The sequence below is a fragment of the Sphaerodactylus townsendi genome, linkage group LG01 (assembly GCF_021028975.2).
Source record: "Sphaerodactylus townsendi isolate TG3544 linkage group LG01, MPM_Stown_v2.3, whole genome shotgun sequence".
NCBI lineage: Eukaryota > Metazoa > Chordata > Lepidosauria > Squamata > Sphaerodactylidae > Sphaerodactylus > Sphaerodactylus townsendi.
The window spans coordinates 36,667,542-36,694,082 of NC_059425.1; the positions used below are offsets into that span (position 1 = coordinate 36,667,542).

The window sequence follows — 26,541 nt, forward strand, 5'->3', positions numbered from 1 at the left end:
AAGTTCATTTGGAATATATATAAATAAATATGTTTAAAATATACTATATATAAAATAGTGTAATGGAAAAATACTTACAGCTTCTCTCAAATCCTGGAGATATCCACAGTAAGTAGGGTTCAAAGACACAGAATACACCTCTTTGTCTCCTTTTGGTTGTCATCTGAAAGTGTTTTTAAAAGTTGTTATAGTTCATGATCAATCTCTCTCACTTTTTACACATTTCACATTCTGTATCAGATTTCATGTGGGTTTTAAAAGACTTGTAAATTACTGGATACAGGCATGTACATGTGTTCAGTGATTTGAGTGTGAACCATGCATATATTTGTATTCAAGCGCTTTCTGCAGCATACAAAGCCACCCTGAGACTGTTTGCAAAACTGAAACACCAATTAAACCAAAAGCACTTAGAGGTGAGCTGATTTTTCCCATTCGGTTCCTTTGTTGCTCCAAAATGTCTCTCTTCACAGAATTCCACCCCAAAATGTCTCTCTTCACAGAATTCCACAGAATGGGAGCATAAGCAGTTTTGCAACAGCTTTTACTTGCTTCATTTTATTTGTTTCTTATTCCTCCCTCTGTGTTGCAGATGAACACACACTCGCGCTGATAAAACACTGCCAAAAAGCAACTGGATGTGATCAAATGGATGGCAGGGAGTATAACAGAGGAGAGGAGGTAGTGATATTGGGAAGTGCAAAGAAGGGGTGGCAGCAAAGGCTGTGATTTCCTCCCCACCCCTCCCCGCCCCAAATAAAAACACATTCCACCTGAGGCTTTCATTTCACCTCATTATAAGATCAGCGGTGGCAATGTAACCATGCCGAGGATCACATCAAGATTCTTTTTGTGTGGTGTTGTATGTTGCCCATGAGAGTGCACAGGCATCAGCAACTCCCCACACAGGATCTACACAGCTAATGCCTCTTCCTACTGTCATGTTTGAAAAGACCTACAGACATGTGCAGAGTGTCACACGGTGTTTAAAGACACTTGGAGAAGGGGAAGGACAGAATGTCAGCCACCCCAGGTGGAGGCAGAAAGCAGAGACAGCAAGAGGCAGTTGAAAGGTCAGCAGCCTCGGACAACATTCCTGGTTGCACTGCCAGTGCATTCAGATTTTTGCAGTGTTTTTTATCAGTGTGCATATGCACATAATTAACACTGAGAAGCAGAGGCAGATGAACGAAAATAACTGAGATGTGTAGCAAGACATGCACACAGTGCCCCACTTTGCAGCTGCAGCAAGGCCAGGAGGGAGGTTTTATCCCCTGGCTGTGGCTGCAGTGTGGGCTTGGCAGCTACAGCCTTCTGGGTGGGTTCCTGGCAGCATCTGGCCAGTTGGCCAATTGCCGGCTTCCTGGATCAGCTCAGGAAATGGACCAGAGGAGTACCTGTGGGGTGGGGTTTTCTCTTCTATTCTGCCCCTTCTTCTTATAGGGCCATGGGGCTACCCAGGCCTATGCCAAATTGGCTTCAGCCATCCCTCCCTCATTTTCATGTTTTGTGGCAAGGTTGTGTATTTTGTCTTTTCATTCTTGTCACAGCTTGTGGGCAGTTTTAAGCACCAATCTGGATCCGTTTGGGAGGAGGCTGTACCTGCATGCCTGCCTTGCCTTGGTGTGGACTCTCTTAAGGGGCCTTAGCGGTGGAGCCATGCAGTAGCATGACCAGCTCCAGAGCTGTTGTTTGGCTCCACTCACAGGTGGCAAGGGAAACACTTGGAGGCTTGTGTCCATGTGGGACCACGTGACTTGCCATCCCACATTTACCCACAGCAAACAGTTTGAAGATGGGTTCCACTCAGTGGTGGGATTCAAATAATTTAACACCCAGTTCCGGTGGTGGGATTCAAATAATTTGACAACTGATTGCATACAAGTACCATTTTAACAACCGGTTCTGCCGAAGTGGTGCGAACCTGCTGAATCCCACCACTGGTTCCACAGGCTGACAGGTGACTTCTCCAATTTCTGGATCCACTGCTTTGGTAGCTGTCATTAGGGCTCCGGTGACTATAATGGTCTGGTGCTTTATAATCAATAAAGCTGTGGCTGTTTTACCCCAAGTGGGTTTCTGTGTGCATCTGTTTCCTCTTCTTCCTTCCTTGGCTCCTCCCTATTCTTTGGGGCCGCAATGGAAAATTCCTCATGCATCCATTTTACTTTCAAAATCAGGCAACTAGGAGCTTCTGAATCAGAAGGGAAATGCCATCAAGAAGAATTCCAGAAGTTTCTCTAAGAACCTTGTTACAGCGAAGCTTGGAAGGGAGGCTTGTTTTACAAATACACTTATGTATAACTCATTGCTTTTTTTTAATACTCAAAGGTCCTTTCCGCACAAATTTCCTAAAACATTTGGAAAATGGTTTCAGTTCCCCACCCTTTAACATGATGTATGTCCACACCCATATCCTCAAAATGGCTCATGGCTGCCATTATGTGTCCCCCCCCCCACTTTTTTTTTACTTAGTTGAAGAATTGATGCTTCCATGCTTCACAGTTTCATGCTGCAATTCTCCACACTTTGTATTATCAATGTTTTCAAGATTAGCTCCCCCACCCCTCCCAAACAACAAAGACTCACAGAAATGATGAAATACACCTGCAAGGGGCAATGGAAAGTGAGCTCAGAAAATGGCACTGAGGAGGAAGTTTGGGGACGGCAGAGAGGCGTGGAAAACATTTTAAAGAGACCAGACAGCAGTGAAGCCATGTTGAAAATATTTCAGTCTAAAGAATCATTTTTTTAAATGGGACTCACTGAAAATATTTTGAGTCTGGAAATAAAACATTTTAGAACCAAGGGGGGGGGGGTGAACAATGTGGAGGAAATGTTTTATTTCCTGCCTCAAAATGTTTTAAAAGGTTTGTACAGAAAGGGCCAGTATTTCCACTTTCTTCCTGAGAAGGCTTGCAGTACAAAGGTATGTATTGTTAGGAACCCAAAAGTCTTTTACAAAAAAAACTTCAGCTGTATTGTTGACTTGCCTGCTTACATTATTTTACCTGCCACTGGATTAAAGGGAAAGACTTGGGTTGGATGATGCCCATCTTAAAACTCAGCTTGGCTATCTCATAAGAACATAAGAAGAACATAAGAACAAGCCAGCTGGATCAGACCAAAGTCCATCTAGTCCAGCTCTCTGCTACTCGCAGTGGCCCACCAGGTGCCTTTGGGAGCTCACATGTAGGATGTGAACGCAATGGCCTTCTGCGGCTGTTGCTCCCGATCACCTGGTCTGTTAAGGCATTTGAAATCTCAGATCAAAGAGGATCAAGATTGGTAGCCATAAATCGACTTCTCCTCCATAAATCTGTCCAAGCCCCTTTTAAAGCTATCCAGGTTAGTGGCCATCACCACCTCCTGTGGCAGCATATTCCAAACACCAATCACACGTTGCATGAAGAAGTGTTTCCTTTTATTAGTCCTAATTCTTCCCCCCAGCATTTTCAATGAATGCCCCCTGGTTCTAGTATTGTGAGAAAGAGAGAAAAATTTCTCTCTGTCAACATTTTCTACCCCATGCATAATTTTGTAGACTTCAATCATATCCCCCCTCAGCCGCCTCCTCTCCAAACTAAAGAGTCCCAAACGCTGCAGCCTCTCCTCATAGGGAAGGTGCTCCAGTCCCTCAATCAACCTTGTTGCCCTTCTCTGCACTTTTTCTATCTCCTCAATATCCTTTTTGAGATGTTTGAGTACTCCAAGTGGGTAGCACCACTGCTTTATATAAGGGCATGACAATCTTTGCATTTTATTATCAATTCCTTTTCTAATGATCCCCAGCATAGAGTTTGCCTTTTTCACAGCTGCCATGCATTGAGTTGACATTCCATGGAACTATCAACTAAGGCGCCTAAATCCCACCTGGTCATGTGACTGATAGCACTGACCCCTGTAGTGTGTAATGTGAAGTTTGGATTTTTGCCCTATGTGCATCATACACATTTGCTACATTGAACTGCATTTGCCATTTCTGAGGCCACTCACCTAATTTATCAAGGTCGGCTTGGAGCTCTTATGATCCTTTGTGGTTCTCACCACCCTACATAATTTGGTATCATCTGCAAACTTGGCCACCATGGCCCACCCCTACTTCCAGGTCATTTATGAATGGGTTAAAGAGCACTGGTCCCAAAAGCGGATCATGGGGAGGACACCACTCCGACATCTCTCCATTGTGTGAGAACTTCCATTTACACCCACTCTTTGTTTCTCAACCAGTTTTTTTAATCCATGGGAGGACTTCCCCTCTTATTCCTTCATTTGCTGAGTTTCTCAACAGTCTCTGGTGAGGAACTTTGTCAAAACCTTTGAAATCAGAGTAGACAATGTCCATAGGTTCACCCTGTCCCACATGCCTGTTTACACCCTCAAAGAACTCTAGTAAGTTTGGCAAGACAGGATTTGCCTCTGCAAAAGCCATGCTGACTCTTTCTCAGCAGGTCTTGCTTTCTACATGTTTTATAATTTTATCTTTAATGATAGATTCTACTAATTTACACCAGGAACAGATGTCAAACTGACTGGCCCTGTAATTTCCAGGTCCCCTAGATCCTTTCTTAAAGATTGGTGTGACATTGGCCATCTTCCAGTCTTCAGGGATGGAGCCTGATTTCAGGGATAAGTTGCATAAGTTGCATATTAAAGTACAACACATAAGCTAGTCACTGCCAGGTAGTGACATATTAAAGTACAACACATAAGCTAGTCACTGTCAGGTACCCCAATCAATGCTGTAATACTTGAAGCACTTGTGTTGTGAAATAACAAATTTACAACTGGTTGTAGATTGTTCAGGTTAATGCACTTTGAATAAGAGAAAGAGCTAGTGTGGTGTGATTAAGAGTGGTGGACTCTAATCTGGAGACCCAGGTTTGATTCCCCACTCCTCCACATGAGTGGCAGACTGTTATCTGGTGAATGGGATTTGTTTCCCCACTCCCACATTCCTGCTGAGTGACCCTGGGCTAGTCAAAGTTCTCTCAAAACACTCACAGTTCCACCTGCCTCACAAGGTGTTTATTGTGAGGAGGAGAAGGAAAGACGGTTGTAAGTCACTTTGAGATGCCTTACAGGAGAGCAAGGTAGGATTTAAATTCAAACTCCTCCTCTTCTTCTTCATCTCCTTTTGGCTTGGAGGGGGATGGTTGGAAAGGATTTTTTGCGCATGTTTGTGTATCTGTGTATATGTATGCAAAATTTGCAAGTCTCCCTCGCCTGTCAAACACACACAAATGTCCATCAAACATTTTGAGCATTCAACCGGGATGTTCGCTAAAATACAAGTGTTTTTTCAGGTTAAGCAGTGGGGCACCTGTCTATCAGCAGTAGCATTGTAAGTTTGTGTAAAAAATTTATTTCCTCCCATGTGTTTATTACTGAATAGTATATCTTTCTATTAAAAAATATTCCGTATCTTTCACTCTTGACAATGCACCGCTTTGCTGATTTTTCAAGGCCTTGGTAGTTACCATTGTTTTCATTCATATATTTTGACCTTGTGACATCTTAGCTGGTGCATTGCACAGAGTTGATCTAGATTAGATATTTAGCTTTCACTAGCAATGAGATCAGTACCTTTGTGCTCTACATTAGCCAAGTTTCTTTTCTTGTCTCTCTTTTATTTTCACAGCATTGGTAACATTTCCTGGTTTAACCCTCCTTCCCCCCACCCACCCACCCCCCCCCACCCCAACACAGCCATTTATATGAAGGAAATTTCTCAGCTGCAGTGGTTTGGAAATGGGAAATGAGTCTGACCCAAGGACCAAGAATTAATTGCAGATTATTAGAATAAAAGTATTTGAGAGGGAGAATTAGCCACTCGTTTGAAGCTTTTTCGCTGAATGGGAAAGCTAAGAATTGTACTTTGTCAGTGCAAGCTCTTGCACCTCACAGCTCAGGGTGAAGCGATCGAGATAAAGAGAGAAATGTAAAACACTGAGGAAACCAACCTCTGGGGACTTAATATTCTGATCAGCTCACCTCCAAACATCTGGCTCTTAAATGTTCAAGCACAAAAACAAGAGAGCTAATGAAAGCCGTGCATATTATCTCTCCCATCAATGCACCTCACAAACACCTGCTAAAATTAAAACAAATTGAATCTTGATTGCTGATTAAGTACCCCTTCTTTAGCAAGATATTCTGTCATTATTTGCCCTGGCCCACAATGCAGAAACTGATGAAAAGGAGAAGTCTTGAGCTCCCAGGTGACAGGGGTTGGCAGCAAGACGATTAAAATGGAGACGTGTCAAGGCAGGAGTAGCTTCCTTTTTGGTAGAAAGCTACTCCTGGAGCTACTCCTTCAGAATGTGAGAACAGCCTGCTTGGATCAGATCAAGGCTCATGAAGGGAAGGGGGCGGGCAAGGTTTTCTCCCTGACTGATGGCTAGTTAGATTGCTTCTGGGGAGTCTGTAAGCAGGGTAGGAAAGCAATGTTCTCCCCTTATCCCCGGCACCAGATTTTGGGAGAAAGAACCTGAACATGATGGTTCTACTTCACTACCATGATTAAGATTAGGAGAATGCCCTGCCTTTGCTAGACAGAAAATAAATCAAGAGGAAGGGGGGTACACTTTGTCTGGCCATGGAAGATATGACACGAGGGAACGACAACACCAGAGAACAAAGCACTTGCCAGATATTATATTGTTGCAATCCTCTATATAACTTTGTAAGGTAAATAAGTATTATTATTGTCCTTATATTACAGATGGGGCAAAATGAAAAAAAAAAGACTTGCCTAAGGCCCTCTAATGAACTTGTGGTAGAGGCAAGATTCAAACCAGATACGTCCAGACTGGGAGCTCAGTCTCTTGCAGTGCATTCCTAAACAGAGTTAACCCTTCTAACCCCATGACTTTTACAGAATAGAGTAACTCTGCTCATGACTGTGCTGCTAGTCAGTATGCTAAAACAGCAGTCAGTTTGAGTGATATGGAATTAATGTTTGCTCTGTACTTTCCTACCTTCGGAGCAGTCAGATAAGAATGTCAGAGGTTTGGACATAGGATGTCCTGCGTAGGGTGTGTGTTTTGGATTTAGATTAGCTGTTTTGTCTCTTCCAGATTTTTTCATCTAGGATCTGGAATGTAAAATTCTATACCTAAATGGTGAGTGGCTCAAGCACAATTGAAACCTTTGTGTACAGAGGAATTGAACTGCCACTTAAAATGTGAATTCTCACCAGTGTGTGCCATGAGATAAATGCTAGTAGGCAATGAAAAAAGAACTAATTAAATAATGAATGACTCTCTCTGAGTGGAAAACATCCCTCAGCAGAAGAGGTTGCTTGCCACATCTCTGGCCAGCATATTGTGTCAGCCAGGTTTCTGAAGCAAATTCTGCAATACCTTTGCACAAGATAGAATATTCACTTACTCCTAAAAGAAGGCTGCCTGAGGTGTCTCTGCAAGAGTCACTACTCTTGTCTTGCCTCCTTTGAAGTAGTCTCTTTTGGGAACCAGAAGTTCCAAATCCATTCAATCACAACTTCAGAAGAGGTTGCCTATTGCATCTCTGTATGTCACACGTCTGGGCTTACAATTTAGCATTCAAGAGGCACGCTTAAATGCAGAAACATAAGCAGTGAGCTCTACTCGAGGGTAGGTAATTCTTGCCTGGGAGTATTCTAAAGCAAGACCATTGGCAGGGGGCAGGGGGCGGGGGTAGTGCTGTGAGGGCTGGGTAATTCCTGGCTTCTGCCCTGAATGTTCAACTTTATTTTTAAAATAAAATAAAAGAATGCAGGAAATGTGCAAGCAAGTCAAGTCTGCAACTTGATGGCACCTCCCACCACCAAGCAGTATTCTACCTTATTGTTCACAAAGAACTGAACCCACGTCTTTCTTCCAGTGTTCTGGCCAATGAGAGCAAAAACTAGGAATAACTAACACACAGCACTTGGTGATGAGTTGTAATCTGGAGAACTGGGTTTGATTCTCCATATGAGTGGCTGAAGCTAATCTGTTTAGACCGGGTAACTTCCCACTCCTAGGCCATTTCTGCACTGTCAAAATATTCTGAGTTGAGCAAGAAAAATATCCCTGTGCAGCCGAGAATTCCATATGTTTCACAGTGCTAAAGCAGGACTGCCCCGGTGTTGCCCCACGATATTTTCCTTACCCCGGGATTTCCCAAAATCATCAGTTTGGAGGTTCTTTTTTTAAAAATCACAGTGTGACTCCTGCTTGTGCCTGCTACCATCACAAAACCAATCGGGAGACAGGACCAGCTTTGTTTTCCTGCCCAGCCACCTGATCTCCCCGCCAGACATTCATTCAAGCTGCCACTCAAAAACAACAGCCAATCAGAATGCAGGACACGGGGCATGCTAAGATATGCTTCCGAAGTAAATACAGAAGTTGAGCAAAAGAAATTGGAGTATTTCCTTCTGGTTTTCAATGGATTCCTTCAAAAAGCGGGCAGCTGTGTGGACAGACACCCAGGGATAAAATAGACCCAGGTTAAAAAAGCTGGTGGTGCACAGGTATAATTTTTCCATGCAGAAACAACCCTACATTCCTGCCAGGTGACCTTGGACTTGTCACAGTTCTTCGAACTCTCTCAATTACACCTCTACTCTCCTGAAGGTGTCTGTTGTAGGGTAGAGTGAGGGGAAAAGAACCTGTGTTAAAACTATGAGTTTCCTTACAGACGAGAAAGGTGGGGTATAAAAAAACCCTTCTTCTTCTTTGAGTTAGCGACATATGTTTTCAAAGCACTATCTACCATGGTTAGAATCTCATACTCTGATGTGGCTCAATGCCTCCAATGGCCAGAATTGCCTACTGTCCCTTCAGAAGGTTCCATATTCAGTCCCAAGTAGGTCCCCTTAAAAGATTTCAGGTAGCAGTTGATAGGGCAAACTTTTCTCTGCCAGAGACCCTGGAGAGTTGCCACTAATTAGAGGTGACAGTATTGAAGTAGATAGACTAGAGGTCTGGTTCTGCATAAGACAGCTTCATAGATCCTCACATAAAATTTTATGAGACATCAATTTATTTTATTACAGTTCTATTGTTTTGAACATAATGGGGCACCTGTATTTAATTAGTAGCTGCCTTGTAAGCTAAAGAGGTAACGTTTCTGAAAATATTGAAATTTTAAAAAACCCAGGAGAAACAGAAATTTGTGGGGAAACAGAAATATGTGCAATATTTGTTCATGACTATGGCATGCCATAACTTCCGGGAAGACCTGGAAGTGACAATGTCTCTAGGAATAATCAGAAACTGTCATTCCTGGATAGGATTGGCATCACATCTCTCTATGGTGGATTTCGCACAGCATATTTATAATGAGTTGCAACCATTATAAATGAATTCTTTTTCCATTTATAAAAAGGGGAAATGAGTTCATTTATAATGATTACAACTCGTTATAAATATGCTGTGCAGAATCCACTTATGAATCACCAAAAACCCTAGGGTTTTACCAGTTTCTGGCAATTCTTTGAGTGGTATGACCAGAAATGACATTGTACATTTGCAGACTGTGTTTTTCAGTTTTATTCTCCTGTCAGCTGCTGGAGTACTGGCAGGCAATGCCCACAGGGGCAGGAAATCTATCCCCCCTATGGGGCATATGGCAATCCTATTAAGAGAAATGCAACAGGAGAGGGGCACTGACAAAAATCTACTCCCTTATTAGATTCACAGAAATCCTCCGCTGGATCCCAGTCATTGTTTCGTACAATCAGAATATTGCTACTATCATATTTGGATAGCCCCAGGTTAGATCTCAGAAGCTAAGCAGGATTAGACCTGGCTAATATCTGGAGGGAAGACATGCAAGGAATGCCAGAGTCATGATGCAAAGGCAGGCAATGGTAAAGCATGTCTGAACATCTCTTGCCTTGAAAACTCTATGGGGTCAGAATAAGTCTGCTGCGACAATGACAATATCTATATATATAAAAAGCTAACAGCGACTTTGTTAGTCACGCCCTAACGCCAAAATGGCTGGGTGAATCCATTTCAAATTTACATACGCAGCATTCCTCCCTGTTGTGGGCGGATGTAATGGGACCTTTCAAATTGTTGAAAGTCCATACCACAGGCAGGGTAAAGCGATCTTTTTTTCCTGCATGGCCTTTTAAAGGCCATGAAAGAAGCTAGCTGTGTTTGCTATCCACCTTAGAATGTTAGTGCATACATGTCTGTCCTGTGGCCCTGAGGGGCTTGATGCGAGGGCTTAGAATGTTCGATCAGGATGGCCAGAGATGAGCAGTGAAAACAGTAAATAGTAGTAAATGACGCTGTTAATGCGACAGAGGTGAAACATGCGTGAACCTTGGCCATGTGAGGCGTCAGATGGGGTTCCCCCCCCCCCTCACCGCGCAGGTAATCTTTCTACTCTCTGTGCCTCACCACTGCTACCACACAGCACACATGCACTCTCGGCTTCCAGCATCCAGCTCATCCCTCATTGACACCTCCACTCTGCCCTCCCTCACATCCAACCACCACTTACCCACTTCCCTCACCCTTATTTGCCACAGCTCTCTTTTACTAAAAGCGAGCTGGAGTTTGCTACCTTTCTTCTAAGAAAATCCGGGGTGTGGGTGAAGTCTCAACACCACTGGCTCTGCTTCTTTTGCACATGGCCCTTTAAGAACCCAGGGAGCTGGCCTGGAGTCTGAGGAGCCTCACTCACTCCTGCCTCTCTGCCTGCCTGACTGGGATAGCCTCCTTGCCCCAGTCTTCTGCCTTTACCCAAGGCAGGACTTGTGCGCTTGTCGCCAGCCCTCATGGACAATGCGGATTCGTGACTCTGGACAGTTCTGTTGTGGAATGGAAAGAGTTACCTTATACTAAAAAAAAGACACCACCATATAACGATGTGCATTGAAAAGGGAAAGAGAGATTCCATTTGACCACCCCAAAAGGCTATGCTGTGGATCATTGGACCTGCATGGACATCTGTGTGGGTTGCGGACTGTGATAGAGAAGACCCAATTACCCACAGCAACACATGGCTGCAGGCTCATTACTAATTATATATTTGGATACCATGTTAAACTTTGTACCAATGAACTATTCAGAAATGTATTAATATCCATTATGGCATATTAATTATGGAAAAAATAGCCAATATATTGTTGGAATTCATTATAAATTACCTAGCACTTTAAAAATACTAAAATCCTCAAAGAACTTGTTTTGAAAGAGTAAAAGAACTTTTCAGGGTTTCATCAAAATTCCATTTCTTCCCACTGGAAAACCTGAAAAGCAATGGGAAAATTTTAGGGGGGGGGGGGGGTTCTGTCTCCCTTCTCCAGCTTTTATTTGTAACACAAAAAAAAATTCTGGTTGCAAACCTGTCTAAAAGATAAAGCCATTAGGATGTTAAAAGTAAAATAAGCATTCAGTTTCAGCTCAGTGAAAGGGGCTCCCAGCTGTCAATTGTTTAAAAAATGTTGGATAATGGAAGGACATTCTTCCCCAGAAAAAGATGTGAACCCTGGGAGGCTACAGAAAAATGGGGCGAAGGGTTAATTGGTGGTGGGGGGGGGGGTAAATAGAATTTCAGAAAAAAATCAGGGTTGCCCCACAATATTTCCAAATTTCAAGCCAAATTTCAGGCCTTATTTATGCATTTACAAAATACTGTATGAAGTAGGAGAGAACCATGGTACAATGGAGTTGTACCAAATGACATTTACATCAAGATTGTTGCACAGTAGCATTGTGTTTTAAAGAAGAAGAAGAATTGGTTATGTCCTCCCTTTCTCTCCTGCAAGGAGACTCAAAGGGAGCTTTACAGGCTCCCTCCCTTCCCCCACCATGAACAAACTGCCTGTGGGAGTGGTTGGGGTTGAGAGAACCCCAAAGGACTTAGGTCAGGCCTGAGATTAGTAGGCTCTGTGCTGGGAGTGGCACAGGGCTGGTCTGGGAATTCCCAGATAAGCCTCCTCAAGAGCTCAGCTGCAGGGCAGGGAATCAAGGCCTGGTTCCTCCAGATTAGGACAGAACACCTGCTGGGCCTTAACCACTGCGCCACTACTGCTCTGTGGTGCACACCTGGAGCTCCTGAATACAGGATGATGATGGTGGTGTGCAGAGATGCAGTTTGATTCATATGCATTGATGCTTTTGGATTTTATTTTTTTTTTTTTTGCTGTGTTTTATCAATGCCTATCATTGTACTTTTTTTGCTCAAACACTTAAAAAAAAAAATTTGAAACATGCTGGTAACCATACACTTTGCACACCAAGGAAACATGGTCACTTTGCCATACTTCACCGATGACATCTGTGCATCAGTAGAACAGTGTTGGGGTGATTCTCTTGGGAATTGAAGCAGATAATTCAAAACACCAAAATGCAGAGAACTTTTAAAGTTCCCACCTCTCATTCTAAATTTTTTTTTTCAGGAGAACAGTGTTAATTTGGCAAAAAAAAGTGGCATTAGCCTTTCCAGTTGGGTGATAAAATGAAGTAAAAAAAAAGAACTTCCACCATGCCTGCCTGCCACCAATAACAGCCATGAAGCTAATCTTCCCTGTTCACTTGTTGACCAACTTGTGGTTGGCATAAGGGATTTACAAGTTAGGTTTAACTTACTTGAGCCTTGTAAATCCTAACACAAGATTTTGAGCTAATTCAAGTTGGTTTCCAGAACTTAAATCCTTTAATAATGACCACAACACTTACAACATTGCCACATTCATTTTGCAGCTAAAGTCATCAATTCTTTTTTTACTTTTTTGTTACTGAACAAGAAAAAAAATATAGTATATCAATCTTTCTTGACTAACTTTGATCTACAAAGGCCAACAGCTTTACTACCCCTGTAGAAAGGTCCATGCTGGTACCTCACGTTTTGGCATATGCTTCTATTCAGTGGTGATTATGGTTCAGTGTTGGGGCAAAGCCTTGAAACACACAAGGAAAAGAAACACCTTGAATTCCTCACTATTGCTTGACTTCTTGGTCTTATTGCAGTCTAAATTATTTAAATATACTATTAGACATTATGTTTGGGGGATGGGGGAGGGAAACAGATGTTTTCTAATTATGAACCAATTTTTACAGTGTGACAATGTCACGTATTTAAATTACAAATACAGATTTTTAGCATTCCAGCTGTGCTTTACAAGGGTTTAATTTGCTTCTTCTGATATGTCACATCGCACCTGCCTTTTAAAACTCCTGTAAATGTAAACCATTTGTCAAGCACACTTAGTAAGGAATGCAGAAGAAACAGAAAGATCCTTGTAGGAGAAGGAAGACATCCATGTAAAAAGTCAATGCCAACCATGGAAAATGGGTTCTGAAATAATGTTTACAAATTGGTCATGCGGAAGCTTCAACTGGAAAGGTGATTTGCAACACATTTCACAGTCCTCTGAGAAAAACCCACACACAAAAGTGCCTTTGGTAAACAGAAATGCTCTTGCTAGAATGGGAAATGGGCTTAGGGACTGGATGCAGATGTGCAATTCAGATCAGCCAGCTAGATCGAATGGAGTGGTTTGTTGTCAGCCAATGAAAACGGGATTGCCTATTCAAATTCATTGCCATATTGCACTGTTTGGATGGGAGGAAAAGCATTCTGGAGGCCACCATAAGCAATTTCTAACTCTAGAGCTTTAAGAACGGACAGCCAAAGAGATTGTCACCATTCTTGCACTGAATGCACTGAATGTGTTATTATTCATTTATAAATAAACAAATAGGTCTGCAAGTCTCACAAACGTGTGCTCTGACAATATTCATTTTCTGGTGCATTGCTTATAAAGAGAGGCTGAACATAAACCACGCTTGCTGTAAAGAGAGCCTGAACATAAAACCACTCTTGTTGGGGAATTTTATTGATTTATTTAGAAAACTTCAGAGTCTCAACTCAGAAGTAAACCACATAGTATTCACACAGAAGGTTCCAGGCTCAATTCCTGGCATTTCCAAAGCAAGAAATAATACATTTCATGTTGCCAGTCAGAGGAAACAATACTGGGAAACCCAAGGGTCATTCAACATGCTCAGCCATGAGATCCAAGCTAAGCTTTAAAACAAAAGTACAACATTGCCACAATTGTGAGGCATTAGTGTTATTGCTGCTGCTGCTGTTTTTGATGCTGTTCATGGGTACAATTCTTACAGCAGATGAAGTAAGTTTTTCGGAACTGAATGGATATTTCCCTTTTGGCTAAATGAGCTTTTGTGACGAAGACACTGGCACAAATGAGTACTTTGGATGTATCTCCATGCAAAGCAAAATGAGATTTGTCATAGTCTCAGGCTGTTTCCACACGGGTGGTAAAAAGCACCCCCGGGACAGCAAAAACACCGTCCCTGGGGAAGCATTTGCACAGCAGGCGCTGCTGCAATGCTCGTGCTGCCCAAGTGGCGCAGAAACACCACTTTTGAACCTCACTCCACGAGCGAGGTTTTTCAAAAGTGGCGCCTTCCACTCACTGCCGTGCGAAGGCAGTGGGTGGAAGGCAGCATTTCCCTCCCACCTTCCCCAACCGGCTTACCTGCTCCTGCTGGCTCCCGTCGCATTGGGGAGGCCAGGAGACACACCTCCTGGCCTCCATCTCCAAAGTTGTTGCTCTGGCAAGGGGTGTGTGTCCCCTGGCCTCCCCAATGTGACGGGAGCCAGCAGGAGCAGGTAAGCCAGTTGGGAATGGTACAGCCTGTGCGAAGGCTGCGCCATTGCCTGCGCCCCTACCGGGACCGTCTATGAGAACAGTCCCAGGGGGGTGAATCAGCATAGTTTATGCCGATACTCTCCCACTCACTGGCTGTGCGGAAAGGGCCTTAGAAACCTTGGAGTAGACTTATAAGTATGGCAACAATGGTTTAATTTAAAGTTCAAAAATAGGTTTTAAGAATTTTAAAAGGAAATAGACACAATCCAACAAAAGCTAAGCATTGTTAAGCACAACCTTAAGCTTGTTTGGTTATAAGTACACATAATTATTTTCCAAGTGGAATATTCCCCTGATAAGCATGGCTAGGATTGTAGCCTTCAAGTCCCATAAAGTAGAATTTCTTACTGAAATCAAGTACTGAAAAGTACTTCCAATTCTTTGCATCAATCCACTTTTTCAAGGTCCAGCTACTGCAAGGACATCTACTAAGCTAATGTTAAGAATGAGATTTTGATGTGGATCACTCAAAGACTATATTTTGATTCAGCATATTTTGCATTTTAAAAAAACCCTTCAATTGACCCCCAAAGTATGTGTTTTATATCCATAAACTCTCAAACAAATTGCAGATACATTTGCTTTTTTTCAACAATTGTTTCTTCTCTTTCAATTAGTAGCCTTCATTATTTTTTGTGCTAATTTTGAAGTTAAGTCATTTCTAGAGATGGCCTAATCTTTCTTAATGTTCCTGTTGGCATCATGGACATTTCACCTCCTTTGCATCAAAATGAAATCTTTTCTTACTTACCCATCCTTAACCTGCTCAAGCATTGAAAGTCAATAAAACCAAAGGCTTTATTAATTTAGAATTGCTGAATTTGCTGAACAGAAATATTTTTGAGTTGATATTTTATACTGTAGAAGAAACTGTCCCATTCACGCAATCCAGCATAGTCAGTCAGAAATGGCTGACTGATAGCCAGAGCACTGATCAAACCCAGACCTATCTGGGGGCAGCTGGTAAACTGGGTGATGGTCTGAACAATCAGATGCTTGGTAGTTGTCTGGTCACATTGGCTAGCCGCTAGAAGCACAAGTCTCTGTGTAGCCTACCTCGCCCAGAGTTTGGGTAACTCTAAGGAATACCCAACCTTCTCTGATCAGGCTATGTTTTTCACAATAGATGCACATGGAAGAATGTTCTTTGTCTAGACCAGGGGTAGGGAACCTGCGGCTCTCCAGATGTTCAGGAACTACAATTCCCATCAGCCTCTGTCAGCATGGCCAATTGGCCATGCTGGCAGGGGCTGATGGGAATAGTAGTTCCTGAACATCTGGAGAGCCGCAGGTTCCCTACCCCTGGTCTAGACCACCTTCTACATATTTCTGTGATTTATCAGCTGGTTCACACTCAAGAATGGTTGACACATTAAAGATCTGGGAGGGTATGAAGGAGCTGTCATGCTCACAGTTGGGATTTTCTATGTACCAGACTCGTGTGAACTAATGTTTTTGTGTGTCTGGTATACATGCAGCTCCTGTGACTTCAATGATAGTGTGCTGCAGACAAGCATCAGCTATGGTGCAGCAGACAGACTGAGGTCAAGGCAGGTAGCAGGCAAAGGCTGTAGTCAGGCAGTCCAAGGTTAAGGCGGGTGGCAAAGCAAATGCATAATCACACAGTTTGGAGTCCAGGAGTTCAAGCAAGCAGGAAGGCTAGGCACCAAGGTTCAAAACTTGGAGAAGGAACCCGGTGCATGGAGCTTTCCAGTGAAACACAGTCATTGTATCCAGGCAGAGCCTACCCCATGGCAAGGTTTATATAGGAGATCCTGGCTAGTGAGGCTATGATTCTGCAAGGACTCAATCCTCCTCAGATGCAGAAGCCTCCATTTCACAGAGCCTTCTGCCATACCTAGCAGCAATGCAAGCACTTCTCCTTTTAGCAGCTGCTGCCTTTGTCTTTGCATTCTTTGTGCAACTGGCTCATTAGTTCATGTGAGGTAACTGATGGCTCTCCGAGCTGCATGGCATCAGGCTCTATTGCTGGCTCTGCCTTACTGGGCAGGACAGGGCTTGAAGCTAGCCCTGTTGCCTGCAGCTCCTGGTCCACAGTCAGATTTATCATGACAGAGACTGGCTCATGACAGATGGCCTGCTGACCTCATAGAAAATATAGTGGCTGTCACCACCCTCTGGTGTTGCTCCTGCCTGGTCACTCCCTGGGGCGGTCATCAGGCCTTTCCTTTGGCCTCAGATGTGGACTTATCCTTTTCAATGGAGCCATGGCTCTGGTTCAGTGCCTCCACTCTCCTGCTATCAGCATGCCTTTGTTCTCCCTGGCCTTCCAGGCCCAACAGCTTCTTATCCTCTCCCCTCACCAACCACACCTTTCTGACAATTACCCCAAAACCACTCTCCCATGCCCTCCCTTCCCCTGGAGGAGACCTTGCGGGAGCTGGAGTGCCCACCTTCTGCATACTAGGCCTTGTCTTCCCCAGCCGGTGGAGTCTTTCCGCTCCCCTCAGCCTCCAGGCCTGCTGCCTGGGCTGTCTCCCATCCTGACTATTCTCTGGAGTGGTCTCACTTCCCAACTCTGAAGCTGGCCCAGCATCATGCCACCCTCCTCCCTTCTCTGCCAGTTTCCTCCAGCTTCCCTGGATTTTGGCATGTCTCAGCCTCCTGCAACAGGTCACCCTGCAACAATATTGCTCATGTTGCCCATGCACCTGGCCCTTCTGCTGTGCTCTGGACTCCCAGGGGCGAGTACTCCTCCCAGCCAGAAGAAGGAGTGGTGGGGGAGTGGGAGTCTGGGACAGCGTCCCCAGACAGTGGCTACATGTTGTCTATGACATTGGCAGTTCATATTCATTTCATTTATTTACTTTCATTGTCCTGCTTACAACATGGATGGAAGATTGGGTTACAAGAGCCCTGCTGAGGGCATGGGACTCCCTGCTTCAGGACCCCTCCATCCAGCACCAATCAGCTAGTTGGCAGGCAACTTACTGGCAGCAAAAGGAGGCCTAGGCCTGCGTCACTGGCAATGTGGTGATGTTACTTCTTAAGTACCTCAGAAATTACTTCATGTTTCTGGTGATGCAGGGAGGCTCTGGTATTTGGACAAAATCTCTATGGTAATGATGATTTCTACTGCAGAGTTTTTGCCCAACTACCAGAGTGGCCCCAGGAACATGATGATATTACCTCAGAAGAGTGCACATCAGAAGAGTCACTGCTGAGTCACTGGCAATGCCTACTTGGGCCTCTCTTTGTTCCTGGTAGGTCTCTCTCACACCCAACAGTTGCCAGAGCATATTTAGCAGCCCTAATAGGAGATCACAGAGGAAGTTCAGGGCTGCTACATGGAGACATCTCTTGCCTTGAAAACCCTGTGAAGTATATCAGCTGGACCTTGATGACCAAACAAATGCAGTTCTATACAAAGTTGTCTCTGGCTTCAATGAATTTTGTAGGGTGTAACTCCGCTTAGGATGTCATGTCTGACCACAACAGCTTTGGGACATAAAGCTAAGTTACTCTTTATGAAACTATAAAAAGGTAGAAGTGCAAAAGAATATTCCTGAATGTTTAAATCACCCATAAATATAAATCAATTACTTATTATTTCATTAAACCGAAGATGGAAAGAACTCATTCCTGGCTCTTTGTGTTTACCTCCTGGGGTCTTAGATAGCTTTCCCTGTCAAATTAAAAGGGAAGAAAAGATAAATAAACATGAGAAATTAAAATTGTCTAGGTGTGTAAAAAAGGGGGGAAGGGGGGGCTGGAAATAGATAGAAATGATGTTCTGCAATTATTACCAGAGCTAAGAGAAACAAAATTACTTGATCATAAATTCAGGATAATCTGGTTTTCTTTATGAGTTTCCATTTTATTAATGAAAGGAAGGCAACACCTTAGTGTACCCGGATGAATTAAAATACCTATTTCAAGAAGCAATCCTCCATAGGGGTCTTTAATAGAATCTGCAAGTGATTTTGAAACCAGATAATTTAGCTGTATGAAAGGCGATATTAATAGCTAACCTCTTCACATACATCAAATAATTTTGGAGACACTCCAGGAGTGCAGTGGACACTTTGTGCTGCTAGAAATGCCCTTAGATTGGCCTAATCAAGAGACTATCTGACCATAAAGAGAAATTAGCAATTAACACACATGGAGAGTTCAAATTACCCAAACAGAAACACACACGCTTGCACACAGAGCCCCCTTGAGCCACACAGAAACATACACAAGGCTGAACTGGAGGGGAGGGGCAGTATAGAAATTTAATAAAGTAAAATGCTTTAGCTTTAAAAGGGGCTTGGACAGATTTATGGAGGAGAAGTCAATTTATGGCTAGCAATCTTGATCCTCTTTGATCTGAGATTGCAAATGCCTTAACAGACCAGGTGATCGGGAGCAACAGCCGCAGAAGGCCATTGCGTTCACATCCTACATGTGAGCTCCCAAAGGCACCTGGTGGGCCACTGCGAGTAGCAGAGAGCTGGACTAGATGGACTTTGGTCTGATCCAGCTGGCTTGTTCTTATGTTCTTAATGAATAAATCTCCCCAGCAGGTTAAGGGGAAACAGGATGTGTGCAGGGTATCCCCCCTTTCCCCACCCATTCTCTCATTCTTTCCTTTCCTCTTTTAAATTAAAAAAATGCTCAAACAAAAAAGTAGTAATGATGCCACTAATGTGACCCTTTTAGGGTCAGAGTAAGAGCCAGTTGTGCGTTCTTACTTACCAGCTGAAGATAATGGGGTTGGATCTGCTGCTATGGGCCCCCATTCCCTGCTTCACAAGTCAGTGGGGAGGAATTTGGGGAGACGGGTGGTGCGGCTCCAATACACAATACCAGTTCTGAAAAAAACTGGAACTGATGTCATTTTGTTGCCTGATGTGATGACATCACTACCAGATGTGGAATTGCACACTGGTGCATCATGGCACAATTGTTCCTGCCCTCCAGCATCTCCAGGCATCTGGTTAAAGACCACTGATGTTATGGCTATGCGCTACTTGAGTCAGAAACTCCCTTTGCCAAATGTGAGGGAGGAATTCTCCCAGTCTGTTCCTTACATTCTATTAACGAATTGATTCTGCGGGGCTTTTCTTATGTTCTCATGGTTCTTCCACAGCGTCAATCACCACAGCTCTTAGTCAACATTCCTTTTACCTCAGCCCAGTCCTCTATTCTCGAGTCTAGGCCCATATCATTTCCTGCTAACAGCACACAGCTTCTTCTGTATATTTTGTAATCTTTTTGGAACTTTTGATGACATGAGATAGAATGTTTTAAAAATAAGCAAAATACATAGATAAAATATTTGAGGCCTTTCTATTAGAGGCAAGACACAGAAAATTAGACTGACAAAATTTTGTGAAATTCTTCTGAACTATCAAAATGTTTGAGCTGTGTCCCACATTCCTCAAATGTTGTCCTTCAGAAAGAACTGGGATATAAATATTGTAAACAAAATAAATTTATCTCCATTTTTTTCATTTTGAAGAATCTGATGATGACTGAAGGATGTTTAGAACCTTCCCTTGGGTTTTTTGTTTTGTTTTTCTGTAAATCTCATCATAATTTTTCAGGTTTCTCTCACAATTCTTTAAAATAATTCCTTAACTTAATTTTGACTTGGTGTCATACAGTGACAAGTTTGTCAAAGTGACTTATCACTTCCTCCTTTAAATGACATAGTATTTCTGAACCAAATGATATGCGAGGGTGAAAATATGGCTGTTGTTGAAAACATTCACATATATAGAATTTGTCTTGTATTGTGATGTCATGACGTTCCAGATTTCCTGTGGTCAGCAGGCAATGATGTGGATCAGTGTCAGGAAATCACAGAACACTAAGGCAATGGAGAACTAGATACTTTGGCACTATTTTAAACATCAGCCATAAAGCTCTCCTAAAGTCAGACCATTGATCCACCTAGCTCAGTACCATCTCCTCTGATTGGCAGCAGTTCTTAAGACGCTCAAGGTGCAATATGTTTCCCTATGATATAGACAGATAAACCATATAAAGGGGGAAATGAATGGAGCACCTCCAAATTCTTTAGAAATCTCTTCCCAACCTCTGCCACTAGAGATCCTTTTCAACTGGAGAAGTCTGGGTTAAACATGAGACTCTCTGCAGGCAAAGTATCTAGTCTGCCACCAAACCACAGCTTCTCCCTCAGCCCTTAGTGTTACTTCTAATTCACCTATAAGAGTGCTCCATGTTGGGCTGACAATGGGTGTTGGAATGCTTAGTTGATTTCAAACATCTTAAATGGCCCTAATGCTTCCCCTTTAGCATAATGCATTTTCTTCAGCAGGAGATGAAAATCTTCACCATCTACTTTTGAACAATTTCTTTCTATAAGGTCAAAAAATGTCAGTAGCCTCAAAGAGCCAAATGTTAAATGGGCTTTGTCAATGACCTTTACAAGGAAATGGAGGCAGAGGGTCAGATTCAATGAAGGAAAGTATTGCTGAAAGCCAGACGACCCCTGCAAAATTCTTTACTGGCTCATGAGAATTCTGGTTTCATTCACCATGGTCTGCAACTCAGTAAATCTGTCCATAAATTGCTGCTCTGTTACTGAGCTGTGTGTCCCATTCCGCTTCATCGATCTTCTAGTCATCACCAGCTAGGCTGTTTTAGACCACAGAATTTGATTCTTGTTCCATGATACCATCAGCCAAAAATGTATCCCTATGCAGATATAGCTTGTCAGCTGTGAGAAATTGATTCAGCATGGTCCCGAATAACTGTTGAAAATTCTGAATAATTTATTATAAAAGTAGTATGGTAATTCCCTTGTTTTTCTTGTGACTCTTGTAAGGGGGTAGGGATGCTCTCTTCCAGATGGGACCTGGAGATCCACTGGAACTACAGCTCATCAACAGATTACAGTGATCAGTCCCCATGGGTAGAAAGGATGCTTTGGAAGGTGGACTCAGTGGCATTGTACCTCACTGAGGTCCCTGTCTTCCCAGACCCTATCCACAAATCTCTAAGAGTTTCCCAATCTAGATCTGGAAACCCCACTCCCTCATCCCTCACTGGTGGCCAGGGGGGGAACTGGAACCCCTAGCAGGGGACCATTTTAATGGTTAAACATTACAGATTCATCTTGTCTGGCTGCACCTCCAGATCTTTTTCAAAACAGCGTCTGAGTAATTTATTGTAAAAGCAATACGCAACTTGTTTTATTTACTTATTTATAAGATTTATATCCTGTCCTTCTACTTAAAAAGCACTTGAGTGGCATACAATAAATAAAATCAATAATATTTACCTAAAAATAAATTATGAGTAAATAAGTATTAACACTCAACTCATCGTAACAGAAACCCTTAAGAAGATGAAGAAGCTGAGTTTGCATTTATAACTTGCCTTTCTGACCTGTAAGGAGTTTCAAAGCAGCTTTCAAATTCCTTCCTTTCCACTCCCCACAATACACCTTGTGAGGTAGGTAGGGCTGAGAAACATCCTAAGAACTGTGGCTAGCCCAAGGTCACCCATGTGTAGGAGCAGGGAAGCAAATTCAAATCATCAGATAAGAGTCTGCCATTCATGTTGAGGCTGGGAAATCAAAAGGAGGCTCTCCAGATTAGAGCCCTGATTAGAGCCCAGATTAGAGCAATAGGACAAAAGACACCCCCAGGAAAAATACAACAGTATCAATACAGCTAAAATGCATTTTTTTTTCAAATAAAGAATCGGCACAAAAATAAGTCAACTTTGGAAAATAATTTGACTGTCCTCAAAGGCCTTCTGGAAGATTTTTTTAAACTTCAGGAAACCATCAACATTGAAATAAAACAAGGTAATCCGGGAGGGGCCATGACTCAATGGTAGAGCATATGCTTGGAATACAGGAAGTTCCAGGTTCAATCCCTGGCATCTCCAGCAGAAAGAACCTCTGCCTTAAGAACCCTTAAGAGTCACTGCCTTAAGAACCCTTAAGAGTCACTGGCAGTCTGAGTAAGCATTACTGATCTTGATGGGCCAGTGGTCTCATTCAGAATAAGGAAGCTTCATGTGTGTATTTGTGTAGAGCAGGGGTAGGGAACTTTTAACACTCAAAGAGCCATTTGGACCCGTTTTCCACGGGAAAAGAAACACTTGGAGCCGCAAATAATTTTTGACATTTAAAATAAAGATAACACTGTATAAATTGGGTTTTTTAACCTTTTACTCCGCTCATTCTGAGAAGCGCATGGATGCGTCCGCCCTGCTACCTGCAGGGCGGGCAAGGATGGGGCCAGCAGCTTACCACCCGCCAAGTCAGCTGAAACCGCTTCTGCCCCACTTGAACAAGGCGGGCGCAGAGGGGAAGCCTTGCCAGCACGGCCCAGCCGGCCACTGGCACAGGCGCTTCACCCTGCCACGCCTGCAGGGCGGGCAAGGATGAAACTGGCGGCTCAGCCTTGCCAGCCGCCGGGAAAGCACCCGCCCCACTTCAACAGGGCGGGCGAGAGGGGAAGCCCGTGGCGTGGCCCAGCTGGCCGTGGGCAATTGATGCGCCCGCCCTGCTGTCTGCAGGGTGGGCAAGGATGGGGCCGGCGTCTTGGCTCGTGGAGCCGCAGTGCAAGGGCAGAAGAGCCGCATGCGGCTCTCGAGCCGCAGGTTCCCTACCCCTGGTGTAGAGGGTATATACTTGGTGGCCCTGTGTATATACTTGGTATATACTACAGAGAAAGCCCTCTCCTGCATCCCTACCATTCTCATCTCCTGCAGAGCCCAATGAGACAAAAAGCCAACCACTGAGGATACCAAGTGTCTTTTCTGTTTATCATGGCTGGTGGGCTTTCGTTGTTTAATGAAATACCACTTATCATATGCCAGGAATGGATTCAGCAGTACCCTCACATTCCTTGGGGGGAAAGCCATATGCCAACTTTAACTTTAAAAAAATCTAAGTAAAATTTTTTTCAAACTCTTGCTAGACTATGTCGATTAAGCATCAATTAGGTGGAACAGCTACTTATTCTGGTTGCACTAAAGTTAATTTAATGCTCTACCAGCATAATCCACTGCTGCCTTAAAGTCTAAATTTCATTGAAATGAACTGTGGTTGACTAAACCAAGGTTGATGCCTTATGTACTTGAGTGCCATCAAGTCGCACCTGATTTATGGCAACTACAGCAAGGGGCTTTCAAGGAAAGTGGGAAGCAGAGGTGGTTTGCCACTGCCTTCCTTTGCAGAGCCTTCCTTGGTGGTCTCCCATCCCAGTACCGATCCTGCTTAGCTTCCAAGATCTCATGAGATCTGGCTATCCCATCTGCTTTCCCTCCTGGTTGGTGTACGGTACTCTGATAACTGGGTGAGATCACTGTTATAATACTTTGGTATTTGCTACTTACTTCCTTGTTTGTTTCTAGCCTAGTATTTATCTGGTTATTGGAATTAAATGTGATACATGTATTAATTGACACAGTTTTGTTTCAGGGTCATACTTGCTCTTATATCCATTTTCACATGTGTGTCTGTGGTGGGATGGAACAATTTTGACCTACAAAATACAAACATTCTCATCTCCCCCAGTGGTGGGATTCAATTAATTTAACAACCAGTTCCCGTGGTGGGATTCAAATAATTTAACAACTGGTTGGTTACAAGCACCATTTTAACAACCGGTTCTGCTGAAGTGGTGTGAACCTTCTGAATCCTTATCCCACCACTGCCTCCCTCCAGCTACAGCCTAGAGTCGCCCCTCATTTGATAAAACCATAGATTTCCAGGACCATTCCTGAGAAAAGTGCCCCCGAGAGGCAACAACACAAATAAAAAGGTGGTTACCCAGTCCATCTCACTTCTATTGTCGTTGATAGATGGTAACAGATTTGAGAGCCAGGAGTTCTCGGCTCAGAGTATTTAGAGTTTTAATGTTCATTTGTTTAACAAAGCACTTTAAACTGTGGACTGGAAAAAAACTAGGAAACAACGATGACCTTGTAGTACAGGTGTGCCATCTTCACCTAGGTGTGTCCTTATGAATATTTTGGCCACATACTGCTGGACCAGCTGAAGTTTCTGAGAGATCTTCCAAGTACCATGTTACAATAATCCAACTTTGATGTGACCAGTGCCTGTGTCACTGTAATAAAGTCATTTTAAAAACAACACTTGTCAAATGTAAGAGTGAAGCGTGCACTCCAATGTAATTCAACAACAAAAAAAGTCTGTTGGTGATTAAAATTGGGGGGGATAATACTCTTGATAATTTCAGAAGAGATGTAAGCAGCCTTTAAGGCTCAATGGATAAGTGTTTGGGAGGATGATTATCTCTGTGAGGTGAAGCAGGTTAGTTGTCTTTAGGCTGATTGAAGAAAAGGTGAGCAGTGGGGGAAGTCTAGAATTCAAGATTCAGATGGCCAGCTGTTTTTTAATCCTCCAATTAATTTGAAAAACAAAAATAGCACATGCTGAAATGTGTGTGTGTGTTTTTACATTCCCCTTCACCAAAGAAATAAGTACTCTAGGAATGAGCATTAAAACCCACTGAAACAGAGAAATATTTCAAGAGCCATATGGAGAAGGGGTAAAAAAAAAAAGGGAAATGGAGAGAAAACAGAGGAACATTTGATTTCCAGCTGAAGTTTCTGAGGGGATGATAAATCTGACATATGGAATTTTCCTCCAGCGTTAAATGGGAATGGTTTTAATTACTTTTAATAGATTGATGGACATGTCATTGCTCAAATTTGTTTACTATATAGTGTTTGGGGGGAGGTGTTTTCTCTGCCATATTCCAGTATGCAAACATTGGCTGCCTTTATGTTATTCATTTCAACACCTTTGTCAGATAAGGTTTTAATGCTGCCATTTTATGTATTGCCATTTTACGGATGGAGTAACTGAGGCTATGAAGATCAAGTAAATGCATGAATCATCTGGAACTGAAACCAGGAGCATGCAGCTCTTGACACTGGAGTGTTTCTACAATGCTGTCTTGAAACACACTGTTCACCTTGTATCATGTTGCCTGCCACCCTGAGTTGGACAACATTTCATTATTTTTAGACCTTGTTGTAACAGCCTGGACTTTGGAATGATAGGTATCTTTGGAATAACCATGGAATCAATTTCACCCAACAAAAGCATAACCATTTGCAAAGATAATACCTGGCTACTTTGTTTTCAGGTGTTCTTCTCATGAATAGTTATCAAGCAGACATGTCCTCAAGCTAGAACCAGCTGTCACTACAACTAGAAATATGCAATATGTAAAAGAAATTTAAGAAATTTCATGCACACTTTTTTTTGCAACTGAGGCAATTCCAGTAATTACCATGATTTTTCTACTTTGCTGCCGTTTATGACTGCAATTTTCAATAGACTGGTGCTGTATTTCCCTTAAAACCAATTCCTCAAGACACATAACTTCTACAATCCATTGTTTTAACCCTTATCCTCTGAATGTCTTTGCAAAGAAAGTCCTATTGAACTCAGTGGTTCTTCTGAGAAAATGTGAACTGTTAGTCCTAAATCTGAGGCTGAGGCTAAATCTGAGGCTGAGGCTGAGGCTGTTAGTCCTAAATCTGAGTTGAAACCAACCCTAAGTATGCATCTGCTATGTACCTCTCTTGTTATCCTTCCAGTCTTCCTCTCTTTTACTCTCTTTATGCAATTCCTCTCTTTCTGCAATGTTATAGTGCTATAATTCTACAACATGTTCCTCAAAGAATATTCCAGTCAGCAAATACTAGCCTACTGATAGCCTCTGGCCCCAAGGAAGTCTTGCTTGCCTCAACCACAGCCAGGGTTTTTTCAACCCTGGCCCCAGCCTGGTGGAACACACTGTCTGATGAGATCAAGGCCCTGCAGGATCTAATGCAGTTCCACTGAGCCTATAAGACAGAGCTGTTTCACCAGGCATATGGTTGAGGCAGCTATGGTTAAATCTAGG

The 26,541-nt window shown here is 43.0% G+C and overlaps 1 long non-coding RNA gene across 1 annotated transcript in view; it reads right to left on the bottom strand.

Moving 5' to 3' along the window:
* LOC125445939 overlaps positions 1–26,541 on the bottom strand; it is a 296,276-nt gene that overhangs the window by 62,255 nt on the left and 207,480 nt on the right. The window contains exon 2 of the long non-coding RNA XR_007246348.1: positions 79–163. This is a non-coding gene — a long non-coding RNA (uncharacterized LOC125445939). The remainder of the gene's footprint in view (positions 1–78; positions 164–26,541) is intronic.